The 12,043-nt window shown below is 50.9% G+C and overlaps 1 protein-coding gene across 1 annotated transcript in view; it reads left to right on the forward strand.

The window, feature by feature from the left end:
- Positions 1-773: 773 nt before the first annotated feature.
- Positions 774-12,043, forward strand: part of LOC122386088 (protein Dr1-like) — a 75,689-nt gene continuing 64,419 nt past the window's right edge. Inside the window, exon 1 of the mRNA XM_043374908.1 lies at positions 774-797. The gene's annotated coding sequence lies outside the window, so the exon portion shown is untranslated. The remainder of the gene's footprint in view (positions 798-12,043) is intronic.

A 12,043-nucleotide genomic window follows, 5' to 3' on the forward strand; every position in this document is an offset into this window, starting at 1 on the left:
GTACATTGCATAAGGAATTCTCGCCCTACGGTGCGGTGCAGGTGGGAGGGCACCTGCAATGATTTCACTGGTCATCCTCTTATAGACGCTTTGTTCTGGGTCTTGTCGGTGCACTGCTCAATGTGTTCACTATAACCCAGCCAAATGAGAGCGTCTGAGTTATGGTCCTTTGACCACGCCCGGAGCGCATGCTAAGGCCTTCACATTGCAAATTTTAAGTTCATAAGACCGTGCTGCGTTATCAAATTATCATAAAACAACGTTGTGCATCATATAAAGCATGTTCAATTTCTTCTGGCATTTCCTTCATTGAGTCGCCTGAGTCATCCCCGACCAGTCACGAGTGTGTTGATAATAAATGTGGTTTCTGGCTCAGAAATTCCTCCGTTCCCATCGCGGCTACTCCATCTAGCGTTCCGCCCTTCCATTCGGTGAACTGCCCGCCTCCCGGACCCTCCCTGCCAGCCCGGCCCGGTCCGCCGGCCGCACCTCATTCGTCCTCTCGGCCAGGGGTCCAGAAGGGGTCCGCCCAGGTGCTGCCGACCCGGAGCCCCGCCGGGCGGCGCACAATGCCCGCCCGGGCCCGGGGCGGCGCCCGGCCCGCGGCCCGGGCAGTGTTTTGAGGGTTTTGTCGCCGTGGGCCGGCGACCGGCTGGAAGGACGACCGTCTCCACGCTGTTACGCGGGCGCTCCACATTCTAATCACCGGCCATTCATCTCCGGCCGGGTCTAATGACAGCTGCTGGCTGCGACTTAATCTCCCCGAGCTGAAACCTGCGCGGGGCGCGTCACTAAAGGTTAGTCACGGCACGCCGAAAAGTCAGTGACCGAGTGACTGTGAAAGGGTGAGCTGTATCAAAATTATAGTGATGGTGGTATGGGTTTGGACGTTGTCTTCTCACATGAAGGTTTATGTGCTTGTACACTGGGTCCCGTGGTTTTGTGATTGTTTTGCTCATATGACATGCCTTGTTAGTTATCAGACATGAGACAAGACAGCTAAATAGATAGGCGACTTTCCCCGCCGTGAATTGCAGGGTGAAGGGATGACACGACCGGCGATTGCATCCGCCACGCTCTCTCGTAAGCTCGTTAGAGGACTGTCCGCCCTCGTCCCGCTCCCGTGTCGTCTGTTAGTTCAATGTCATAACGCAGTTTCGTGGCATATAGAGTTATTTATAGCAATAAATATAGGCCCTAACCACAAACCACGCGGAAACATACCATCACTATATAGAGCTAAATTTATCAATGAGCTCTCAGCTCAACAAGAAACAACAACATGCTGCGATACAACGCTTGAAATGAAAATGAAAATGATAAGACTAATGAAAATGGAAATTAACACTTTAAAAAAAAAAAATGGAATTGCTTGTATTTGGGTGATGCAGTGTAAGCAAATGAGTTCTGTCAACATGCAGCAGTACTAACATTGATTCCGATTTTCTTTAGCGAATATCACCAAAATCGATGCTCAAATAGCCCTGTGTTTACATGATGTGCGGATCCTACTCCTATGAATCACAAAATCTCAAGGCCATCGCAAGTGGTCATGGACTTGCGGCCCCTTGAATCGCTGGCGCGTCTTTCAACAGATCATAAAATGACAGCAGTCGACCGACGCAATCTGCAAATGTAGGATCTACTCGAAGGCCAGTGTCGGAATCTTGGCATTCACTGAAGCATTTGCCTTTCATGCAAAATCAGCTTCGATACGACGTCGGCAGATCAAGTAATGCACCAATCCATTGAGTATTTACCCATCAAGTCCGCGATCCTGCGAGCATGCCTTTCTGGCCATAGAGCCATCAGCATGGCTGAATACTTTTTGGAACAGCAATCACCGAGCCGGATATCACATTACTGGCGTCTGTCCACTGATCCAGTCTGGCCCGATATCTGAATGTCTCGCTGTGAATACCGTACCAACGTGCCCGTAATCCGAACCCCAGACGTGGTGAATGCCATCCTCCCTCAGCGAGGAGACTCTCATGTGAATGCCTCGCGTTCGCTGCGGCTCAGAGCCCGGCGCGATGACTGATGTCGGCACCAGGTGTCAGCGCCACGGGACAATAATTGGACAGACGGCCTTGTCGAGCGGCATCTAATGAGCCGCACCGGCTGGGAGCTGGACCGAGGCGGGTGGGTGGTGGAGGGTGACACAATGCGCCCTCGCCCGTCCCAAAGGCGGAGCACAGTCCCGGCGACAAATTCTCACACTTTCTTCCTCTGATGTGCGTCTTTAAATGGAGAGCGGCAATTTTCGCGAATGGCGTGACATTGTGCGACAGAGGCGTGTGAGTGCACCCACCGGGGGGCCAGCCGAGTTTCGCTGTGACGACTTTATTCCGCTGCACTTCCTTTGTTGGGGAGGAGGACGGCACAGACAGCGGTGACGGTGCACTTCTGGAGCTGCGCTTTCGCAGCACGCCGGGACGTTTAGACATTTGGTCGGCACAATACGGACGGAGTAACAGCGTGTTGGGAGTCACCTGGATGTTAACCATGTGTGATGCGGTGTGAGCAAAATCTTTCAGCCTAAGAGGATTTAGGCACGCCTATCATTGTCCGTAATCATCGGTGCTTCCTGTTCCATGCAAAGTTTTAACTCTAGTATAGCTGTAGCCGCAATTAAAATTTTAGTGGAATTATTATTGAATGTTTGAAAAAAGACGCTAAGCGATTTGGATTGCAAATTGCAAATTGCAAATGCTTACCGTCTTTTTTTTCAAACAATCAATAATAATTCCCCTATAAAAATTACAATTATCTTTTCACACAAAAGTGTGTCCCCCTATTGTGAACGCATCCTTCCAAGCACTACACACCGACACGCGCATCCTATTCATCCCAGCTATCCCAGGCGGAGTGCCACCCAGCTCACACGAACAGAGCTCCCCGGCACTAGGGACCGCGCGCTGTGTCCCTCTCGAGCACGTCAACGCGCCACTATCGGCGCATCTGCGTAGCTATCGTCACATCTGCGCCGCTGCTCGCCGCCGTTGCCGGCGCGGCAGGCATATTTCTCACGTTCGTCTCGGCGATGACCATCGTCGCGACCCGTCGTTTGGCCGCTGGCCGGTGAGAAGCGTGGCTTCCCTCTCGGGGAGACGCGTTTGGCTTTGTTCTCCGACAGGGCGATGTATTTCGTCGACCGTATTTTTCGTGTCGCTTGAATAAATGAGCAGTGGTAGGCGTCCTCCGAGCGCGAGTGGGGCAAAATATTGCCCCCTGTCGCCATTACTGAGAGATAGTGCATCGTACCTACCTATTATTATGCTCTAGCTGAGAACATATCAGGATGATAGCAAACGCTCACAGAGAAGAGCTTTGAATGCCAAAGTTAAGCAATTGTAGGTAAGTGCTTCTTTCTTGGCCAGTAGTTTTATGAGTAAACTTATGTATTTCCTTCTCGGAGCGGCTTATGCAAAACGGAATGTAAAGTGGATTTTCGTTGGATTAATGTTCTTACCTTACACAACACCCAGCAAACACAATACTATAGAGAGCAGTGCCTCATTTCCAGCGTTGTGATAGTGCATCCATCTCGAACCAACCCATGCCGGTTCTGCGACACCTGAGCGAGCGTCGTTTCAGCGAATGACATTTGAGCGAAGCCTTTTCAGCGATTATCAATTTAAGCGATTGACTTTTTCAGCGATTGTCAAGTCGGCGAATTCAATCACAGCGATTATCAACATAAGCGAGGACCAGAATCAGCGAAACCAGATTGAGCGAATATATGGAGGTCAATGGGGACCAATTGAGCGAACACAGTTACAGCGAAACCGAACGCGACGGAAGTCAATCATTTGCTACTTTGCGGGAATTCTTGCCCTTGGAATACCCGCTTGGTATGCGTCATGCTTCAAGCTGCGCGCGGCCTTTTCTTCTAAGCTTGGAAACCACAAAAATATCTGGCCTCATTCTGCAACTTTGATCTGGAAATGTGGAACGTGAGAGATAGGACGATGGAAGGAATGCCAAGGACCAATAATAAACTCGAGGGATGGCACAGGGGGATCCAGTCTTTGTTTCAGGGCCCTCACCCAAATATCTGGAAATTCGTACGGTGCTTGGGGCAAGAACAAATTTTACAACATGGGGAACTGATCCAAATTCAAGCGAGGGAATTTCGCGAAAAACAGCACAAGCAATATGAATCTCTGAACAAACGTTTGGTCATCATTATTGGCAAACAGCAGGTGTGTGTGTGTGTGGGGGGGGGGGGGTGAAATCGAACCGCTGTAATTTTTTAGAAATGTGGCATCAAATTTGGAGCTTAATGTCTGAACTTTGAACGTGACATCCGGCATCCAGTTCCGAATAACCATGAAAAGTTCCGGAAACATTCGTTGTACGAACGCTCACAAAAGAAAAAAAAAATACGCCGTTACGGGACGATGAAGTGTTTCGCTGAAATGACAGTCGCTCAAACTGTAGTCGACGAAAAAGATGTCGCTGAAACATAGCTTTCGCTTAAATTGATAATCGCTAAATTTGATAATCGCTCAATTTGATATTCGCTAAGTTGCCAGTCGCTGAAAATGGTTCGCTCAAATGACGTTCGCTCAAATGACACTCGCTAAAGTCGCTCGCACCGACCCATGCCACCTTCCCATCCTGTCCAATAAATGCCAATATCATTAGCTGCTCTCAGCTACCGACTATAAATCCTGGCACACCCAGCATCACCCTGGTTTCCATCTCACCACACTCGCTCCGCCACGGCACCGCTGTCATATTCCGAGTTCATGCACCCCGGTGATCGGCTGCACCCTCTCTCACCACGGCCACTTGTTTATTGGTAGCCACATCGATTGAATGCATTTAAATCGTCCGGTTACGTGTGCCGGCTAATTAACGGCCGTCGACACCTCGTGCGAACTACGGGCCGACAGCGGAGCCGCGGCCGAGCCCGACTCGGCGGCGCTGGCGTGAGCCTTAATTGAAGTGCGCTTAAACGGGAGCTCGGCCGCCAATTAACGGATAATGAACAGTAAAAGCGATCGCTCCGGCGCGCCCGACGGCCTGCCGTGACCGGCGCGGTCGGCTCAGCGCTGGCGATAACTGATATGATATGTGGGAATCGCCGCCGGACAGGCCACCGTGCACCTTAGGGCCTCGGTAATCGGCCGGGATGTGCGGTCACAGGGCAGGCTTACCGCGCACGCCAGCGGAGAGCCGTGGCCCCAGGGACGCTGCGCGGTAGCCACCACTGACCCCGGGGCACTGCACCGCAGCTAACACCTCTCACATGCACCGCGTAGTAGCTTACGAGGAGCATGGGAAGTCTAGGGCGCTCTGTTGGTAGCCAACACCATGGCTCTCGAGCTTTCCTTGGCCCGAGCACACTGACACGGAGCCGTTTCACGATGGGCAGTCCTGTCCCGCGACACTCGCTGTTCACGGAGCCCTCGGACCTATAGGTAGTCGTGTAGTCGTGATAGTCCTCGGTAACCCTCGGTGGTCGTGATTTAGTGCGACTCGTGATTCGGTGTGACCGGGCCGGCCACTCCCTGCCAGGTTTGATCAGTGTGTGCGGCGGCCGACGGCGCTGTCGCTGCCCGCGCAGACGCAGGTCATCAGTCGATCGGTCGACCCCTGACCTCTGACCCCTGACCCGTGCCGCCGACCTTGGCCCCAGCTCGTTCTGCTCTCGTAGGTATCCGGCTGTGGTATGCTGGCATGGCCACTTGACCGAGCCAGGGGCACGGTCGGATGATGGCTTACTCTCCCGAAAATTGTGGCGTACGATTACGATGAAACAACACATGAAAATGGAAGGGTCGAATGACGAATGGGATTATAATAGAGATGTTTACAAACAGATAAGTGGGCGATCGATGCAAATTTAGTGACTGAGGTTAAGTTTATGGCTTGTTTTGCACTGGATTTCCATTCATGGTGTTGCGATTTCTTTTTAGTTTTAAAGCAAGGTTTACTCTTGCGAGACTTGAATGAATATCGCGCTGCTTACAGTCACCCGTTGAAGATTTGTCACCAGAGGGATGTTGTCTGGGTCTTCTCTCTGATGACAAATTTTCAGCGAATCTACTCAAAGGCATCCTTCTCTTGAAACAGGTAAAACAATCCCCTAATAATCATCCTGAAGATTTGTCGATATCACCACCTTTCAACGGTAAGTCAACGGTGACCAGAAATACAGCACATCATTTTGGCCCCGTCAAATCAAAATTTTCATCCTCTTTAGTTAGCTTCAAGAGAACTGGACAGTGAGGCCGAGCGGCAGAGACGTAGAACCAATCATTAATACTTGACCATGACGGCCGCTGTATGAAGGGGCGCCTCTCAGCCGAGCTGCGAGCAGGCCTCATTGAGCAAAAACGCGCCCGAATGACTGAATTGCTGCGCCCAGCAAGGTGTCCGGTGATTCGACATAATCTGTTTGATTTAGCCGTGGTGAGTCGGCACAACTGGCCCGTCTGGCTCGGTGCGGCCGGCGCGGTGACCCGACCCGAGCCCGGCGCCGACCCACACCCCACCGAGGACTGAATGGGACTGAGGACCCCCGGCCGGCCGGCCCAGCTCCGCCGCGCCGCCCGCCGAGGACTGCTTTTTAAACCGGCGCGGCGGCCGCCCCACGCCGGATGTGGAGGATGCAGGTCATTCGCGCAGATGTTCAGCAGACTGGCTGTCCATTGCGACAGGCGTGGCAGCAATGCACGCTAGTTTTTTACCGGGACGGCCTGTTAAATGAGTTCACTATCAAGAAGAGCGCAGGTTTCCTGAGACCCGGCTCCACCCCCGTCGGTTCGCGGAGGCCTCGTCGACGAGCCGCGGCTGACATGCACGATTGCTGATACCTATCTGAGGATTCCGTCCAGATTTCCATTACGGGCGGGCCGGCCGTAATCGCCGCTCGGTCATGACAGCCTGTTATCACGGCCGATAAAAACCCAGACGGCTGAGCTGCGTCTGCCGCCGGCCTGGCAGGCTGCCAACTCCGGTAGCGCCGGAATCTGCGCGGAGCCGGCCCGCGGCGCTCGGTTATTAGACCCCGTTTTTCTCCCGAAGTGGCGCGCGCGGCGGCGGACAATCACCGGCCGGCCGTAAAAAGTGGATCGCTCTCCGAACTGCAAAAACACCGAATGCAAAGCGGTAGCTGCAGCGTGTCCGTCCTCCCAGAAGGGTGGAAACCTGTCGGCACGGCCCTCAGCTGGACCGATTTGGCCATATAAGTGGCCGTTCGGCACGAATTATGAATTGATTCTTGCATAATGTTATGTGAAATTAAGCCTGTGCATTGTAAGTTGTTACCGATGAATGGTATAAGTCAATGTTTATTTACCACCAACTCATATTCCTGTCAAGAATAAGTATTGGTGGCGACTAATGACCGCATGCGTGGTTTGCAAGTTTCGTGACCCAACATTGTTATTTGCTCACAAACATATTAGACCTCTATCGACTTTTGGAGCTAATTCGCCTTTTTGAAGTTCAAACAAAATCATGTTTGGTAGACTTTTTGGTTTGCTAATTCATCAGCCTCTTTACAATGCTGAACCCTCGTTGACACCTCCCGATATTTTATTTTATTTATAATTTCCCAACTCTATCAGCCCAATGCGGAAAGGCATCGAGTTGAAGAAGTGACAACTTTGGGTTATGAATAATAGACCGACTACTCCTATACATCTGCACCCGTCGTCCTTACACCCCAGCACTGCAGCCGTCGCTATATTCCTGCATCCGCCGTCCTTACACTCAGGGCTGCGGAGTCGGAGTCGGAGTCGGAGTCGGAGTCGGTCGGAGTCGACAGTTGTGACCGGAGTCGGAGTCGGAGTCGGAGTCGATTTTAGAAACCCGAGCCGGAGTCGGAGTCGGAGTCACCGAAAATCTGTCGACTCCGCAGCCCTGCTAGGTCTGCGGAGTCGGAGTCGGGAGTTGGAGTCGGTCGGAGTCGACAATTCTGCCCGGAGTCGGAGTCGGAGTCGGAGCTGGTTTTTGAAAGCCGGAGTCGGAGTCGGAGTCGGAGTCGCCGAAAATCCATCGACTCCGCAGCCCCATGCTTACACTGCACCCCTGCATGCGCCGCCGCCGGCCGGGCTGGCCGCTGTGGGCGGCGCCGCCGTCCGCCGTCCGACGCTTTAATTACGGCTTCTGTGGCGGTGGCGGACGCGGGGGGCATGCACGATCAGGGCCGGGCGGCGCTGCCGGCCATTGCGCCCAGCTAATGAGAACATTAATAAGTGGCGGAGCATCACAATGCAGTCTTGAGCGGCGCGCCACGCCCGGCCATCCATTGCAGCGCCGATGGCCGGCCTGTCCCACCCGCCGAGCGGCGCCCCGTCGGGGAGCGGCACAACCGGACCGCCGCGCTGTCCCACGGGGAGACACAAACGACTTACTGCCCCACGAGGAGAGACACAACCGGGTCAATGTCCCGTTGTGTCTCTCGGTTGTGTCTCTCTTCGCGGAGAGACACAACCGAACAACTGTCCCACGGAGAAGGCTCTGCGGACGGACCGCGTCCCGCGAGGAGCGACACAATCTGATCACTGCATCCCGTGGAGCGACACGCAACTGGGCCACTATCTTACTACAAGAGCTGCTGACGGACCACTGTGCCACGGGGGAGGCACTGCTCCTGGACCACTGTCCCGCGGTCAGGAGCTGCTGTCGGATCACTGCACTGTCCCACGGCAGATGATAGTTATAGCCCGCGCCGGGCCGGTGCTCTGAGATTCCGCGCCGGGCCGGAGGCCGGAGGGGGGGGGGGGTGTCTGAACACTCTCCCCCCCTTCAAACTCGGCTCCTGGGCCACGTAGCGACACGCGGTAAGCGGCAATCGAAAGAACGTTCAAAATGAGGACGAAAACACTTCAGTCATTTTTTGGGTCAGGTCAAAGGTCAGGTCACCAGAGGTCACCAAATGTAAAATGTTGACTACAGGGTGACACAAAAAAAAAACGGTCATCACCAAATTTCGAATAACTTCGGAAGTTTTATTTAGATCATCACCAAACTTCGGCCACTTAACCCTCGCCCTGGCAGGGCATTTTTCATAACACAGCCTGGCAGGGGGGGGGGTCGATGCGACCCCCCCCCCTCGCGATTGGCTCCTATGGCACCTAGAAACACCAAATTTGGTAGGTAGGTGGGCCCCCTGGATTTCTCGCCCCTGTGCAAATTTGGTTACTCTAGGTCAATATTTAGGGGGTTTTGGGGGGTATAAATATAAAAATTTCGCTAAAAACAGGTCAAAAGTTTTTCGCTTATAACTTTTGATCTAATTAAGATAGAGCAAAAATAAAAGCACCAGTGAACTCAGCACGTCAAGGCGCGTCGAATGATATACTTTTTAGCTTGCTTAAATGTACTTAAATTTTTTCTTAAATTTTAAGTAAACTTGAATTAATAAATTAAGTTCAAGTTAACCAAATTGCATCATATTGCATATCATTCGATTCGGCTGATCACCAGGAACACAATGACGCCATTTTTTAAGCTCTAACTTCATTATGTGCCAAGTTATTGGCAAAAACGTCATTTGACCTCAGTTGACCTCATTTGACCTGACCCATGGATAAGTACACCAAACAAAGAAGCACCAAGTGACCTGCTGTTAAGTACTGTGGTTTCAAAGCACAAAAAGGATAGAACGAAGCGGATATCTCCAGTATTTTCTTAATTTAGTATTTTCCCATAGGCTTAACATTACGACGTAATGACCTCTAACTGACCTCAGGTCAGTGACCTCAAAAAACCCGAACTATATGTTATACAACTCGGTGAACTTAGCACATCCTGAAAGTTTGAAGGAAATCAGTCAAAAACTGTGAGTTGGACAGGTGCAAAAAGAAAATTGAAATTTGACCATGACCTTGTACCGGTTTTTCTGACCTGGTGACCTGACCCAAGGTCACCCGGACCTGAAATTTTCAGGTCATATGTAAAAAGGTTGCCCCATAGGTTGTGCCAAATTTGGCGGCGCTGCGCGCCGCCGTTTTTACGCTATCTTCGAAAAACCTTAGGGGGGTCGCATCGACCCCCCCCCCCCTGCCAGGGCGAGCGTTAACCCGCGCGGGGCTGGGGGGGGTAAATTTTACCCCCCCTCGCGAATTTTTGCGATATCTCAAAAACGGCGGCGCGCAGCGCCGCCAAACTTTCAGTACCTTTTCTTACATCAATTTGACACCTTCCCTGAAAATTTGAGCGAAATCCGTCGGAAAATTTTTGAGAAATTGACGTTTTAGTGACGTCATGTTCGCCATTTTCGCCTCAAAAACGGCAAAAGTTCAAACGCCGCTAACATCTTCATTTTTAAAGGAATCAAGATGTAACAAAAAAGGTTATACGTAATTTTACTTTGTCTATCAAATGGCTATCTCGGTTTTTTGAAAATTTTGGATTTTGGCCTAAATTGTTTCAAAAAACTAATTTTTTGGGGAAAATCATCATAAAATCCAAAATTTTGAGTCTATCGAAAAAACCGGAATATATGTCAGAGAAGTGGTCTATGTGCACCTACATACCAAATTTTAGAAGAATCGGTTCAAAAATGTGGGAGTTATTCAAAATTTTATGACGTCACGACACACAACATTTTTGAAAAATGACTTTTTTGGAAGTTCTAGACCTCGTACGGAAACAAAAATAGCACCATTCGATTCGCCGTGAAAAACTGCATCAGATAGACACCTTTTTAGGCCTTAACAACCAACTTCAAAATTTGACCTCACTTGACCTGACCTTGACCTGACCTCGACCTGAAATTCATCCAGAGGTGGTCCATATCACTTATTGAGTGTGCCTATTGAATTCTATGAGTAAAATGACCCATAAAACATGTGTCGCACATGCCCTTTTCTATATTTTGTTTTTTGGTGACCTGACCTGACCTGACCTGACCTTGACCTTGACCTCTGAATGATATTGTATGCAACTAATATTGTCTTGGTAGCCTAAGAACACGTTTTGGGCGATCAGTCTCAGTCCATGACTCCATCCTTCGGCAACTACGGTGCAAGGCCGATACTGTAGAAACTTGCAATTTGTACCCTTGACCTGACCTTGACCTTGACCTCAAACTTTAAATTAAGTACATGTTTTTAGTAGTTCGTGATGAGAGCTTTCGATTGGCGTTTGAATTTTCCAAATCGGACCATTAGTTCGGGAGATAACAGGGGGGGGTAAAATTTACCCCCCCCCCCCCCAGCCCCGCGCGTTCGGCTGGGGACCCCAGCCCCGCGCGGGTTAAGGTCACACCTATGTAGCATACATCCACCAAGTTTCAAGTCTTCACTACGAATACTTTTAGTACCTACACTCTACAGGCTACAGTGTGTGTTTTACTGACGCTCCACAATGTGCTCCAGGTGAGCGCCACGGCGCTGCAGGGCGTAGGCACACTTGCATCCGGCGGGCAAAGTTGTCGATAACCCGATGGCTGTGCACTTTACAGAGTGCAATGGCCTCTGGAGACAGTGCTCAGGGGGTGTGCTACCCCTGAAACGTTATTCTTATCGGGTTATCGGCAATTTTGCCCCCGGATGCAGGTGTGCGTACGCCCTGCAGCGCCGGGGCGCTCACCAGGAGCACATTGTGGAGCGTCCGTAAAACACACACTCTACTAAAAGTATTCGTAGTGAAGACTTGAAACTTGGTGGATGTCTGCTACATAGGTGTGACCTAAAGTGGCCGAAGTTTGGTGATGATTTGAATAAAACTTCCGAAGTTATTCGAATTTTAGTGATGACGGCTTTTTTGTGTCACCCTGTATTTCAACATTTTGGGAACTGCCAACGGCTATCTCGGGAACCGATAGAGCTATAACAGCGCCGCGGAAAAGCGCATTCGATAGCCCTTTTACAGAACTTTCTGAATAATGTTCTCAGATTTGACCTCAGGTCAACAGTTTAGCCTCCAGAGGGCAAAAACTCCAAAAATAGCCGTTTTTACGAAAAGCGTTATTTCGGCAATAAATTTTGACTCAAAAGAGCCATGACATTACTTTTTCCTGCATCGTGCTCCTCTCGTCGAGACGCGTCGAATGAACTATGATTTGACCTTGAAAGGT

The sequence above is a fragment of the Amphibalanus amphitrite genome, unplaced genomic scaffold (assembly GCF_019059575.1).
Source record: "Amphibalanus amphitrite isolate SeventyFive unplaced genomic scaffold, NRLGWU_Aamphi_draft 000240F_arrow, whole genome shotgun sequence".
In the NCBI taxonomy this organism is placed as follows: Eukaryota; Metazoa; Arthropoda; class Thecostraca; order Balanomorpha; family Balanidae; genus Amphibalanus; species Amphibalanus amphitrite.